Raw genomic sequence first — 12,974 nt, 5'->3', positions numbered from 1 at the left:
GGTCAGGTATTCTGCGACTGTGTACTCTCTGTTTAAGTCCAAATAGCATTTTAGTTAAATACATTTTTTTGTTGATTCTTTCCAATGTGTCAAGTAATTATCTTTTTGTTTTCTCATGATTCGGTTGGGTCTAATTGTGTTGCTGCTCTGGGATGTGTTTGTGTTTGTGAACAGAGCCCCAGGACCAGCTTGCTTATGGGACTCTTCTCCAGGTTCATCTCTCTGTAGGTGATGGCTTTGTTATGGAAGGTTTGGGAATTGCTTCCTTTTAGGTGGTTGTAGAATTTATTTAATGGCTCTTTTCTGGATTTTGATCATTAGCGGGTATCGCCCTAATTCTGCTCTGCATGCGTTATTTGGTGTTTTACTTTGTACACAGAGGATATTTTTGCAGAATTCTGCATGCAGTCTCAATTTGGTGTTTTTCATTTTGTGAATTCTTGGTTGGTGAGCGGACCCCAGACCTCACAACCATGAAAAGCAATGGGTTATATAACTGATTGAAGTATTTTTAGCCAGATCCTAATTGGTATGTCACATTTTATGTTCCTTTTGATGGCATAGAAGGCCCTTCTTGCCTTGTCTCTCATCGTTCACAGCTTGTGGAAGTTACCTGTGGTGCTGAAGTTTAGGCCGAGGTATGTATAGTTTTTTGATGGAATTTGTGTTTGTGGTCCTGGCAACTGGACCTTTTTTGGAACACAATTATTTTTGTCTTGCTGAGATTTACTGTCAGGGCCCAGGTCTGACAGAATCTGTGCAGAAGATCTAGGTGCTTCTGTAGGCCCTCCTTGTTCGGGGACAGAAGCACCAGATCATCAGCAAACAAGATACATTTGACTTCAGATTATAGTAGGGTGAGGCCGGGTGCTGCAGACTGTTCTAGTGCCCTCGCCAATTCGTTAACATATGTGTTGAAGAGGGTGGGGCTTAAGCTGCGTCCCTGTCTCACCCCTCGGTCCTGTGGAAAGATTATTATATATTCTTTTTTCAATTTTAAATGAAGACTTGTTGTTTGTGCACATGGATTTTATAATGTTGTATGTTTTTCCCCAACACCACTTTCCATCAATTTGTATAGCAGTCCCTCATGCCAAATTGAGTCAAAAGTTTTTTTGAAAACAACAAAGCATGAGAAGACTTTGTCCTTGTTTTGGTTTGTTTGTTTGTCAATTGGGGTGTGCAGGGTGAATACGTGGTTTGTCGTAGAGTAATTTTGTAAAAAGCCAATTTGGCATTTGTTCATTGTTTTTCGCTGAGGAAATTTACGAGTCTGCTGTTAATGATAATGCAGAAGATTTTCCCAAGGTTGACGTATATTCCACGGTAGTTATTGTGGTCAACTTTGTCTCCAATTTTGTGGATTGCGGTGATCAGTCCTTGATTCGAATTATAGGGGAATATGCCAGAGCTGAGGATGATGTTAAAGAGTTTAAGTGTAGCCAATTGGAATTTGTGGTCTATATATATTTTATCATTTAATTTAGGATACCATCAATCCCACAGGCATTTTTGGGTTGGAGGGTTTGTATTTTGACCTGTAGTTTATTCAATGTAATTGGAGAATCCAGTGGGTTTTGGTAGTCTTTAATAGTTGATTCTAAGATTTGTATTTGATCATGTATATGTTTTTGCTGGTTGTTCTTTTTTTAGAGCCAAAAAGATTGGAGAAGTGGTTTATACATATATCTCTGAATCTAACCACTTTAAGAAGGAAATAAATTCCACAAATTAACTTTTAAGAAGGCATATTTGTTCATTGAAAAGCATTCCAGATGACTACCTCATGAAGCTGGTTGAGAGAATGCCAAGAGTGCGTAAAGCTGTCATCAAGGCAAAGGTCAAGTAGAGTGCTTTGATGGCGGGAGAGCAGAACTAGCACATCTGTCCACTTTGATCAGAGTTCTCTAGGAACACATCCTAGCGTGAGGCACCAGCATGGTCAGCACCTCCACTTCCTCTGCACTTCCAGGCCCACCTCCCACTGAGCCAGCTCTGGCTGCAACCGCTTTCATCATCACCCCAGCGGCTGGTGGTCTGACAGTGCATTCCACTAAAGGAACAACATCTTACAGTATAGGATAGCAATACATGCCTTTCAGGTGTTATTATCTCTCTGCAACATGGTGTTAGTTTGAAGTGTTGATATTCTCACAGTAGATCAAAGGAGGTTATGTGTTATCTGTGGTCGCCATCTTTACACGACCCTGAATTATGAAATTGAATTAAAATCAACTAGGACCAAAGCGGCTGCTGAAAGACACTGTTTAGACTATAAGTGCCAGAAAATGATTCCTAGGGGTTTGAAAAGAAGGCAGTATCGAAAAGAAATGGCTCCAATCATGATAACTATTATTAGATTAGATGTGTGGTAATTACATTTGCATTTAGTTCTCCCGAGTCCTTTACCCGTAGTAAAAGACAGGGGTTAAATATGCTCTCAACACAACACAAAGCTGCAATTCATTTACCAGCCTTTTGAATCTCAGCACCCATGGAGGAAGAAACCGTGTTCCCTTATCCCTCTGAACTTAATTTATTGCACATTATTGTGGTGAGATGGCTGTTTGTTCTTAAAATATAAGTCAGGTGTCCTTGGAGACGTGCACACAAAGCCACTCTCTTGGTGGTTGGGATTTAATCATGCCTCCATAGCCGCCTGTCAGGATCACACGTATTTCTGGCCACGGTTAGCACAATGTCATATAATCATAACAGAATGGTTCCCAAACACCATTAGAATGATCCCAGCAGGAAATGGGGTCTGAATTGCATATATTACATTCCACGGTATTCATTCGGCTCAATTTGTGCCTTGTGTCATTTTGGTAGGCCTTTTATGATGCTAAAATCAGGGTAGAATGGGTGAGTGACAGAATCTCAATGTTAGCTTGTTATTAGCAATAGCCTGCCCGGTACTGAGTGTTGTAACCACCTCAGGTTGTAAATTGACTGCCTGTTCCCTCTTCCAACCTGTTAAACAGGTAGTGAGTGTCCTTGACATGCAAAGAGGAACAAGATTGAAGTTACTTGGAAAAGATGCATGTTCAGAATTGATTGTTGAGTACAACAAGCATTATACACTCTGTCTGTTTCAATTAATTGTTTTGGATACACAATAATACAACATTGATAGTATTGATTGTTATATTGATATCATTAGTGGGCCTATCCTATTTTGATTGATTCAGTGTGATCGATTATCAGGGAGAAATTAGCAAAGCAGCCACTTGCTGGCATACTTTATCAGTTTAGTGGTGAATGTATGTCACGGATTCCTCCGGAACATGCATTGCGCACACCTGGCCCCTATTCCCACTGATTGTATTTGTATATATGTGCCCTTTGTTCACCATGATGCTGTCGATTATTGTTACAATGTCCGTTGGTTCGTGTGAGTACCTGTGTTGTGTGTTTTGGGCTTTCGTGCCCTTGTGGATTGTGCAGATGATTACAGGTCTCGTCCCATGTGATAAGGTACTCCTCGCTCTTTTGTTAGGGTGTCAACCGTGTGTTTTGTACAGTGTTTGTTTGGTCTTCGTCCCCGTGCCTTTACACGGCATGCTGTAATTTGGAGTAAATACGGTTTTTTATATTACGCATTCCTGCGCCTGTCTCCCGACCCTTCATACCAACGTGACAATGTGACAATTCCAATGATTAATGAACACATTATCACAGAACAGCCTAATGGCTAGCATAAGGACAAAGCACAATCCCTCACTCATGCACTGTTACCCACCCATTACTGTAATGAAATGTCAACAACAGCAAACAGGAGAAAATCATTCAGGGGTCATATTAGAGGGTTTTAGGAGTATTTATTGAGCACATTGAGTGACTGTTTGGGTTAACTGCATCCCAAAAGGTACTCTATTCCCTACGTAGTGCACTATTTTTGACCAGGTTCCAAGGGAATACGTTGCCATTTGGGACAAAGCCCCTCTCAGAAGATATGGCTTTGAAGTTTATGGAATGTAAGGTTTGAGGGGATAGATCCTAAACATGTGTTTATGGTTATTGGAGCTGGCAGGAGTGCCAGGCGCCAGGCAGCTGACCCAGCAGGCCGTGCGTGAGTCTCCTCACTCTGCCTCTCTGAGCCCTGAGGAGACACCCAGGAGGAAGGGACAACTTTAGGAGCTCATGATTTCTCTAACAGAGCTCCCGTATACATGACTGTATTGCATAGTAGGCTGTTTTTTTAATTCCTGTCCATGAGTTCATTGGCTGATGTACCCCATGTTTTGATATCAGGAAGGTGAAACTGTAGGATTATATTATTTTAGTTGTTTTATACCCATATTGCTTTATGGAGGATTTCCTTAGTAGCCTTTTAATGCAGTCAATGACCAAAAGCGCCCTCTTTGGACTCATGGGTGGAATTTTTTATAAAAATTATTTAAAAAACCTCAACGAAAATGTGGTGTTTCTATGTCAAACAGTTTTGTTATATTTCAGTCTTCTGTGATGTTTATAAAGTGTAATATTGGAATTCAAACTCAAAATTGAATACATTTCAACTCTATATTTGACAGGGTAAAGGTGTATTCTTTTGTGTGAGGTGTGTACTTTTGTTTCAACGTAGATTTGTTTGACTATTAAGAATCGCTCTGTGTGACCCTGATTTAGCCCACTGCAGTAAAAGGTTAGGTAGGTCTTGGTGAAGCACGGTACGTGTTACTACTCCTAGTGTACACAGTGTATAGAGCAGTGAACCACAGCAAAGGGCAGGCAGAGAGGGAGGTTGTTGACAGGACTCCATGATGTCATGTGCCCCCCATTTGTTTTTGTAGTGGGTATGTGTTATCAGAGCAAGCTGGAAGTCTGCCAACAGGCACAGTTCATGTCATCATGATCTGCAGCTCTCTTTGAGTGTCAATGACCTCCCACACTCACTGGCCCAGGGTGGGCAGCCCCAACCCCTTCTACAGTAGATCCCTCAGCAGCCCTGTACCCCTGTGTTGGAACTACACCTTTTATCCCTCAGAGGCACATTGAAAACCCTGTTGTTTGACATTCCAAACACAACCATGCAAGATGGGGCACGCTCAAGATAAACACAACAGATCAGTGATTCTGGTCCGCCTGGCTTATTCCCTCAGCCCGTTTTCTGAGAATCAGTGTTCCTCTGGGTTAGATGTGCCTGTAGCACAGTTAATTTGAATCATATGTGATGAGATCCCTGTCTTCCTCTTTGAGGCCCCGTAAATACGGCATAAAATCATCCAGCCATACTGGGGATTTGGGCTTGCATGTCTGCCGGCCCTGGGTTAGATTATTGTACAGCCTGTACATATGGAGGCTCAGCCACAGGGCGGAGGGTCGGCCATCTTTCATCCCCAAAACCACCCCGCGTGGCATGCCACTGAGGGCTTCTGTGGGTCCCGCTCTGCTCAGCTTCTCTGCATTGTCAACAGTAGTGAAACTTGGGGCGTTGTTGTGCATCCTGTCACGGTAGTTGTAGAGATTAGACCAAGGCGCAGCGGGTTGCGTGCTCATCATTCATTTATTAAAACGTGAACACGAAAAAAACAAGAAAACAAAGAAGCGACAAAATGACAGTTTCGCAGGCTATACTAACAGCAGTGCAAAGATAACTACCCACAAAGGGACAGGTGAAAAACAAGCTCCTTAAGTATGACTCTCAATCAGAAACAACGATGTACAGCTGTTCCTGATTGAGAGCCACACCAGGCAAACAAAGAAATACACAACATAGACAACCTAGAATACAAAACAAGAACATAAACCAAAAACCCCGGAACACATAAATACAACACCCCTCTAAGTACACACACACCCCAAACCATATAAAACAAATACCCCCTGCCACGTCCTGGCCAAACTACAATAACCAATAACCCCTTATACTGGTCAGGACGTGACACATCCGTGCTCCATTCCATCCAGGAAACCACATCCATACACCTTCATCAAGTCCTTTTCCTCCAGCCAGCCTCCAGGAGCTCTGCACACGACTCTGGTCTGGGCCGTGCCTGTCGTGATGTGGAACTTGGGTTTAGGCCCTGGATAGAGAGAGAGAAAGAGAAAGGGGGAGAGAAAGGAAAAAATAGTGAAAGCTAGAGATGGACAGACAAAGATATAGACAGACAGAGAAGGAGGGAGAGAAGAGAAAGACAGCAAGACAGGGAGAGAGAGAAGAGAGAGAGAGAAAGCTCTCCTTCATCAAGGTGTTCGATGGTTGATAGGAAGCTCTACTCCCACGCTAGCTGTGTGGTTTTGATTACCAGACCTAAAGTTCTGACCTCCGATTGAATAAATGGGGCCATGTGTTCTCTTCCCCCACATCTTGTCTTTGTAGGGAGTAATGAGGTCCTTTTAAAACCTAGTCGACCGTGGACCATAGCATTGTGGTTGGCACTATAATAGGGTCACTATTAAACAGCCATTTGAAGCTGTTAAGGAAGTGGTTTAGAAATAGACACCCAACAACATCAAAGTCTGTGATTAGCATCACATACGGTTCTGTTAGAGCTACAGTACAGTATCTAACTGTCAGATCCATGTCCTTGTGAATAAGTTATGACGTCACGTTTTTATAAGTAGAAGGCATAGGCATGTTGTCCACTGGAATTGTAGAGTTATATACATTAAATGTTTGGTCTATGACATGTGTGGGTTGTACAGGAGGTTGAATGTATATTTTTGTGTGCTGCACAGGAGGTCGGTGGCACCTAAATTGGGGAGGACGGGCTCGTGCTAATGGCTGGAGCGGAATCAGTGGAATGGTATCAAATGGAAACCATGTGTTTGATGCCATTCCATTCGCTTCATTCCCGCCATTATTATGAGCCATCCTCCACTCAGCAGCCTCCACTGGTGTACTGTCAGCGCTGAATGAGAGCTCCCAGTCCCAGAGCAATACTAACTCAACGACTGCACTGCTCAATGTATGGAAAATTAGGTTCAAGTTGTTGCTATTGGGGATGATGTCACACCTCAGTGTGTAATACAAACATGAGTAATGATTTATTGATTTATACTTGCAGACAATTTACATCTGTCAAATATATACTGTAGATGCTTAAGCATCGATGGACTGTGGTATCACTGGACATAAAGGCTATTTCAGAAACATACGCAGAAGTATAGATGTCAAAATGTTTAGGCATTTATAGAGGACAATATCCCTTACAGATTTTGTAGTTTAGGTCGTCCCATTCTATCCCCTTGCAGACTGTTGTGGCTGTCCTGCTTGAATTAATGGATGCTAGCAGCATTGCGCAAGACTGTCAGTCTGTATCAGTACTGACCCAGTGAAAGCCCAGAGTTAGCAGCACCCTGTCCAGCAGACCATGGGACGGAGGGAGGGAGGGAGTGTGCTGGGCTGGCTGGAGGTAGGTTGCTGACAGGCCGTCTGGCCATGTCAGGCCGTCTGCTGCTGACTCACTCTCTACTCTACTCTTCCAGCCAGCCAGTCAGTCAGCAAGTCAGTCAATCATCCAGTCAGCCAGTTAGTCAGTTAGTCAATCAGTTAGTCAGTTAATCAACCAGCCAGGGAACGGTCAACTGTGTCCACATCCCCCTTTTTGGCCCGGTTGCCAGCCTGATCTGCTTATCGGTTAGCATGGATTACTATCTACAAACCTCTCACTCTGGGCCTCTCTGTGGGTTTTATTAGAACATATTGAGCCTTTACGTATTGCTCTGTGTGCATATTGCTCTGTGTGTGTATTGCTCTGTGTTTGTGTATATTGCTCTGTGTGCAAATTGCTCTGTGTGTGTATTGCTCTGTGTGTGTGTATATTGCTCTGTGTGTGTGTATTGCTCTGTGTGTGTATTGGTCTGTGTGCATATTGCTCTGTGTGCGTATTGCTGGCAGATTAACGTTTATTGTCATGACTCTTTCCCTGGAGGCAGCACTGAGCGGTTTCCAATAGACAGGCCAGCTGCAATGTCAAAATTGTTTATATCATAAAAATTCATGAAAACATGTATTAATAATTCAGGGTTAGGGTTAGGCATTAGGGTTAGGGTTAAGGTTTATGTTTAAAATCAGATTTGATGACTTTGTGGCTGTGCCAGCTAGTGACCATTCTACAGAGCTGCCTCCAGTACATGAGTCATCTTAATAAATGCCAACCAGCGTATTGTTCTCAAATGGAAATGCCAAAAACGGAAATTCCATGTTACTCTCTATGTGAGTATGTTTTGTACCCACACTTTATATATACCATCTGAATGACTTGGTAGAAAAGCACAGGTTGACATTTGCAACTCATACTGTACGATTAAATCAATGACCTTTTCATTAACTGACTGTGATGAATATTGAGACTAGAGAGTGTGGTTTAAAATTGTACAGTACATGAAAGAGTGTTTGTTCAGGTGTACTGCTGGATGTGCCTGTGATCTTTGATGATGAATACTAAAAGCCTAGTACCGTTTCACACCTCACCCAGACATTCAAGACCACAGCAATAAGTCATTCTAGAGTCAGTTGCCACACTTCCGACTTCCTCTATACTTTCAGTAAGCCAATGAACAAAAAAGTGTTGGTTATGTATGACTTCATAAAAGAGGATCCATTGTCACTTCATGTAAACTGTATGTACACAAAGGAACGGACCAATAGAAGAGTAAAAAGCACAGGAATTAGGGGTGGGCCCAAGCGTAAGCTAAGCAGTTTCCAAAAATGTTGAACAACCACAATCCCATAAAGCAATGTAAGCACTGGAGGAATCGAAATAAACACCACATCCACACAGATTGTTTTATGAAGCTGGCACGCCCAAAGAGCTACTAAAAAAACATATACATGCAACAAATACTGCATTTCCCTCAGCTCCCTCAGTATAGTACCTATCACAGAACCATTTAGGTTATGTCCAAAATGGCACCCTATTCCCTATGGAGTGCACTACTTTTGACCAGGGCCTATAGAGCTCTGGTAAAAAATAGTGTACTATTTTGGGAATAGGATGCCATTTGAGATACAATCCCAATCTAGATTCCCAGTAGTAGAAGAGCTTTTGTGGAACTAGCTACTTGTTGTCACAAGCTTTTGATGGTATTCCATTGCATGTGTGCAGTTTATATAGTGGTCGAAAGGATTGACAGATTAAACACAAGGAACGGGATCTTTCATTTCATAGGCGGTTGACGTTCAACCATTTGTTTAAGTTTATTTGTCAAATAGCCTGTGGATTCCTCTGGCTCAACTACAGCTCCCTTTGTTATTCCACTTTGACATTTCCAGTGCCTGTCTTGGCTTTGTTCACCATGTAATATCAAGGCTAGGTTATGTAATCAGTGACTTCATCCACTGCTTACATAATTAATGCAGTCAGTTAGTCGTCAGTCAGTCAGTCGGTGTGATCCTGTTGTATATTCTGTTTACTGTGTTGTTTTATTAACCAGTTCCATCTCAAATTACCAGTAAAGCACACTATACTTTTTGCAAGTCAGTCAATTCAATTGGTTGTTCTTCATAAGACGACAATCTCCCATTAGATTTAAAAGGATCCCTCATTAAAACTGCATTACTATACGATGAAATACTCTTCCCCTTTTCCCCAAGTCAAATCTAAAGATTTCTCTGCTGGTCCTGTGTATTCAGCAAAGATGTACACAATGGAAGGAGATACCGTAAGCTTTGTTTGCTGAGATCAGCTTGGCTTTTGAGTGGGCGGGGAGGGGTAAGAGAATGAGATGCTGGGATCTAGTGGAAACTGGGCCATTCCCTTACCGGCTTGTTGAGAAAACACTAAATCAATAACTCAATACTCTTGTCATTCTTTAAATTACTCTGAGAGCCAGGCAGCATTATTTTGAAGGACATATGTTTTCTCTCCAAGTGTATAACGCCTACATACTCCAATGGTGGATCCATACCAAATTAGTTGTGGATTTGCTGTTATGGCACTGAACTATGCACTGTGCACATATTCATCATATTCTGTTACAGTATTGCCATGGATAAATGATCTGCCAAGCACATAGGCCTAACAATATATTTCTCTCACTGACAAAGAAGTGGACCTGCGGATTGGGGCCTTATGCTGCAGCACTCAATTTAGCACAACTTAATGTTACAAAATGTTCCCATACTGTATATGAAATCTATATCCCTGATATAGTAGCTAAGTTACCTTGATGCTACTGTTTAAATAGTATCCACTTACTGTAGATTTAGTTAGAGGTTTTTTTAAGTCTAAGAAGTTTAAGTCTAATCAATCCATCAATCAAATGTGTTTATAAAGCCCTTTTTACACCAGCAGTTCTCACCAAGTACTTATACAGAAACCCATACTAAAACCCCAAATAGCAAGCAATGCAGATGCAGAAGCACTGTGGCTAGGAAGAACTCCCTAGAAAGGCGGGAACCTATAAGACACTGAGAGAGGAACCAGGCTCTGTGGGGTGGCCAGAGGGGGGGAACATGGATTTTTAAGAAACACTCTGATTTTGGTACGAAAGGAAAACAAACATAATAGACGTAGTGAGAATGAGAATGATAGCATGGATTATTTGCAGGAAAAACAGAAAAACAATGTCCTGAAGTCATAATTCTAAGCTGGTCAGCGGCGTGTTCCTCAGTGTTTACTTTTGGAAGGGGAAGAAATCGCTGGAGTGTAACCACATTGGAAGAATGTGTGTTGATTGCTATCTCACATGTCACCTATACATTCTGCTGCGAGGAATGTTGGTGGTTTTTCCAACTAAATGGTAACAGCTGTTTCAGAGTGATGTGTTTGATGGAGCTCGAGAGAGTGGTCTGCTATTATTTACTTTGGCCACAGCCTTGAAAGGGGAGTACTTCAAAAGGACACGATATGCCATTAGACACCAGGCCCTGCAGAGACAGAAATCCCTCGGTTTCCGCAAGCAAAACATGGCATGTGTTACTTTGGCCATTACTTTCGATGTGAAAACATCTGTTCATATTGGGAACTGGGCCACAGCTGGAGTTTTACAGGTCAGCACTTTTGTTTTTACATTTAGGGAACTGTACACATCCAATTACAACAGGTGAAAAACACAGAGAGAGGTTCCTTTTCCACAGATTTGGGAAATGCATTCTACACCTACATGCATTCTCACACAACACAGAACAATAAGATACCTTTCGTGTTTTCAGGCCTTTTTAACATCAAGACTCCAAACACATCAGAATTAAATTCTTGCAACTCTATTCTCAGTAGCTTTTGTCAAGAGGACCGGTGAGAGGTATGACGTAACCAAGATCACAACGGCTTGAATCTGATTAAAGTATCAATAGAAGAAAAGGCTGTTTATTATGTTGTATTATTTAGAAGACATAGCCTCTCTGAAAGTACCTCAACAGATTGACAATTTTTTTTTCAACAGCAGCAGAAGCTAGCTGCTCGCCTTGCTGTGTGTTGCAGTCATGCTTCAAGGTTGTTACTTCCTTTTGAACTAAGAGCTCAGCTTACAGTCTCAGTCTCATCATCCATGGGGCTGTGACATCTCAGATGATATTCCAACTACAGTAGACACTTTCAGGCAGAATGGAGGCTCTATCAAATACTGTAGATATGTTGGAATGACAATTAAGCCATGTACGGTGCATTTGGAAATTATTCAGACCCCTTGACTTTTTCCACATTCTGTTACATTACAGCCTTATTCTAAAATTGATTAAATTGTTTTTTCCTCATCAATCTACACACAATACCCCATAACAACGAAGCAAAAACAGGTTTTAATATTTCTTAAAAAATGTTTTTTTTAATGAAATATTACATTTACATAAGTATTCAGACCCTTTACTCAATACTTGGTTGAAGCACCTTTGGTAGCGATTACAGCCTTGGGTATGACGCTACAAGCTTGGCACACCTGTATTTGGGGAGTTTCTCCCATTCTTCTCTGCATATCCTCTCAACCTCTGTCATGTTGGATGGAGAGTGTCACTGCACAGCTATTTTCAGGTATCTCCAGAGATGTTTGATTGGGTTCAAGTCCGGGCTCTGGCTGGACCACTCAAGGGCTTTCAGAGACTTGTCCCAAAGCCACTCCTGCGTTGTCTTGGCTGTGTGCTTAAGGTCGTTGTCCTGTTGGAAGGTAAGCATTCACCCCAGTCTGAGGTCCTGAGCGCTCTGGAGCAGGTTTTCATCAAGGATCTCTCTGTACTTTTCTCCATTCATCTTTCCCTCGATCCTGACTGGTCTTCCAGTCCATACCTCTGAAAAACATCCCCACAGCATGATGCTGCCACCACCATGCTTCACCGTAGGGATGGTGCCAGGTTTCCTCCAGACGTGACACATGGCATTCAGGCCAAAGAGTTATATTTTCATTTCATCAGACAAGAGAATCTTGTTTCTCATGGTCTGAGAGTCTTTAGTTGCCTTTTGGCAAACTCCAAGCGGGCTGTCAAGTGCCTTTTACTATGTCTATAGACCACGTTGAGGAGAGTACACCCTCTAGATGTCTATAGACCATGTTGAGGAGAGTACACCCTCCAGATGTCTATAGACCATGTTGAGGAGAGTACACACTCTAGATGTATATAGACCATGTTGAGGAGAGTACACCCTCTAGATGTCTGTAGACCATGTTGAGGAGAGTACACCCTCCAGATGTCTATAGATCATGTTGAGGAGAGTACACCCTCTAGATGTCTGTAGACCATGTTGAGGAGAGTACACCCTCTAGATGTCTATAGACCATGTTGAGGAGAGTACACCCTCCAGATGTCTATAGACCATGTTGAGGAGAGTAAGAATGGCATCATCAACTCCTCTGCTGGGCTGATAGGCAAACTGAAACGAGTTGGGGAGCTTCTGGGTGGCGCTGATAAATAACTTTTCACAATTTTCTCAAAGCATTTGATTACTAAGGATGTCAAGGCAACAGGGCGGTAGTCATTCAGCACAGAGGGATTAGATGCTTTAGGAATGGGCATAGTTATTGAGGTTCTCTCACAATACTGGCACGTGTTGCTGTTTGAGCGAGGTTTGGAAAATGTCTGTTAAAAACACCAGCCA

This window comes from Salmo trutta, chromosome 35 (genome assembly GCF_901001165.1).
Source record: "Salmo trutta chromosome 35, fSalTru1.1, whole genome shotgun sequence".
Lineage (NCBI taxonomy): Eukaryota > Metazoa > Chordata > Actinopteri > Salmoniformes > Salmonidae > Salmo > Salmo trutta.
Note: the sequence above shows the minus strand (reverse complement) of the source record.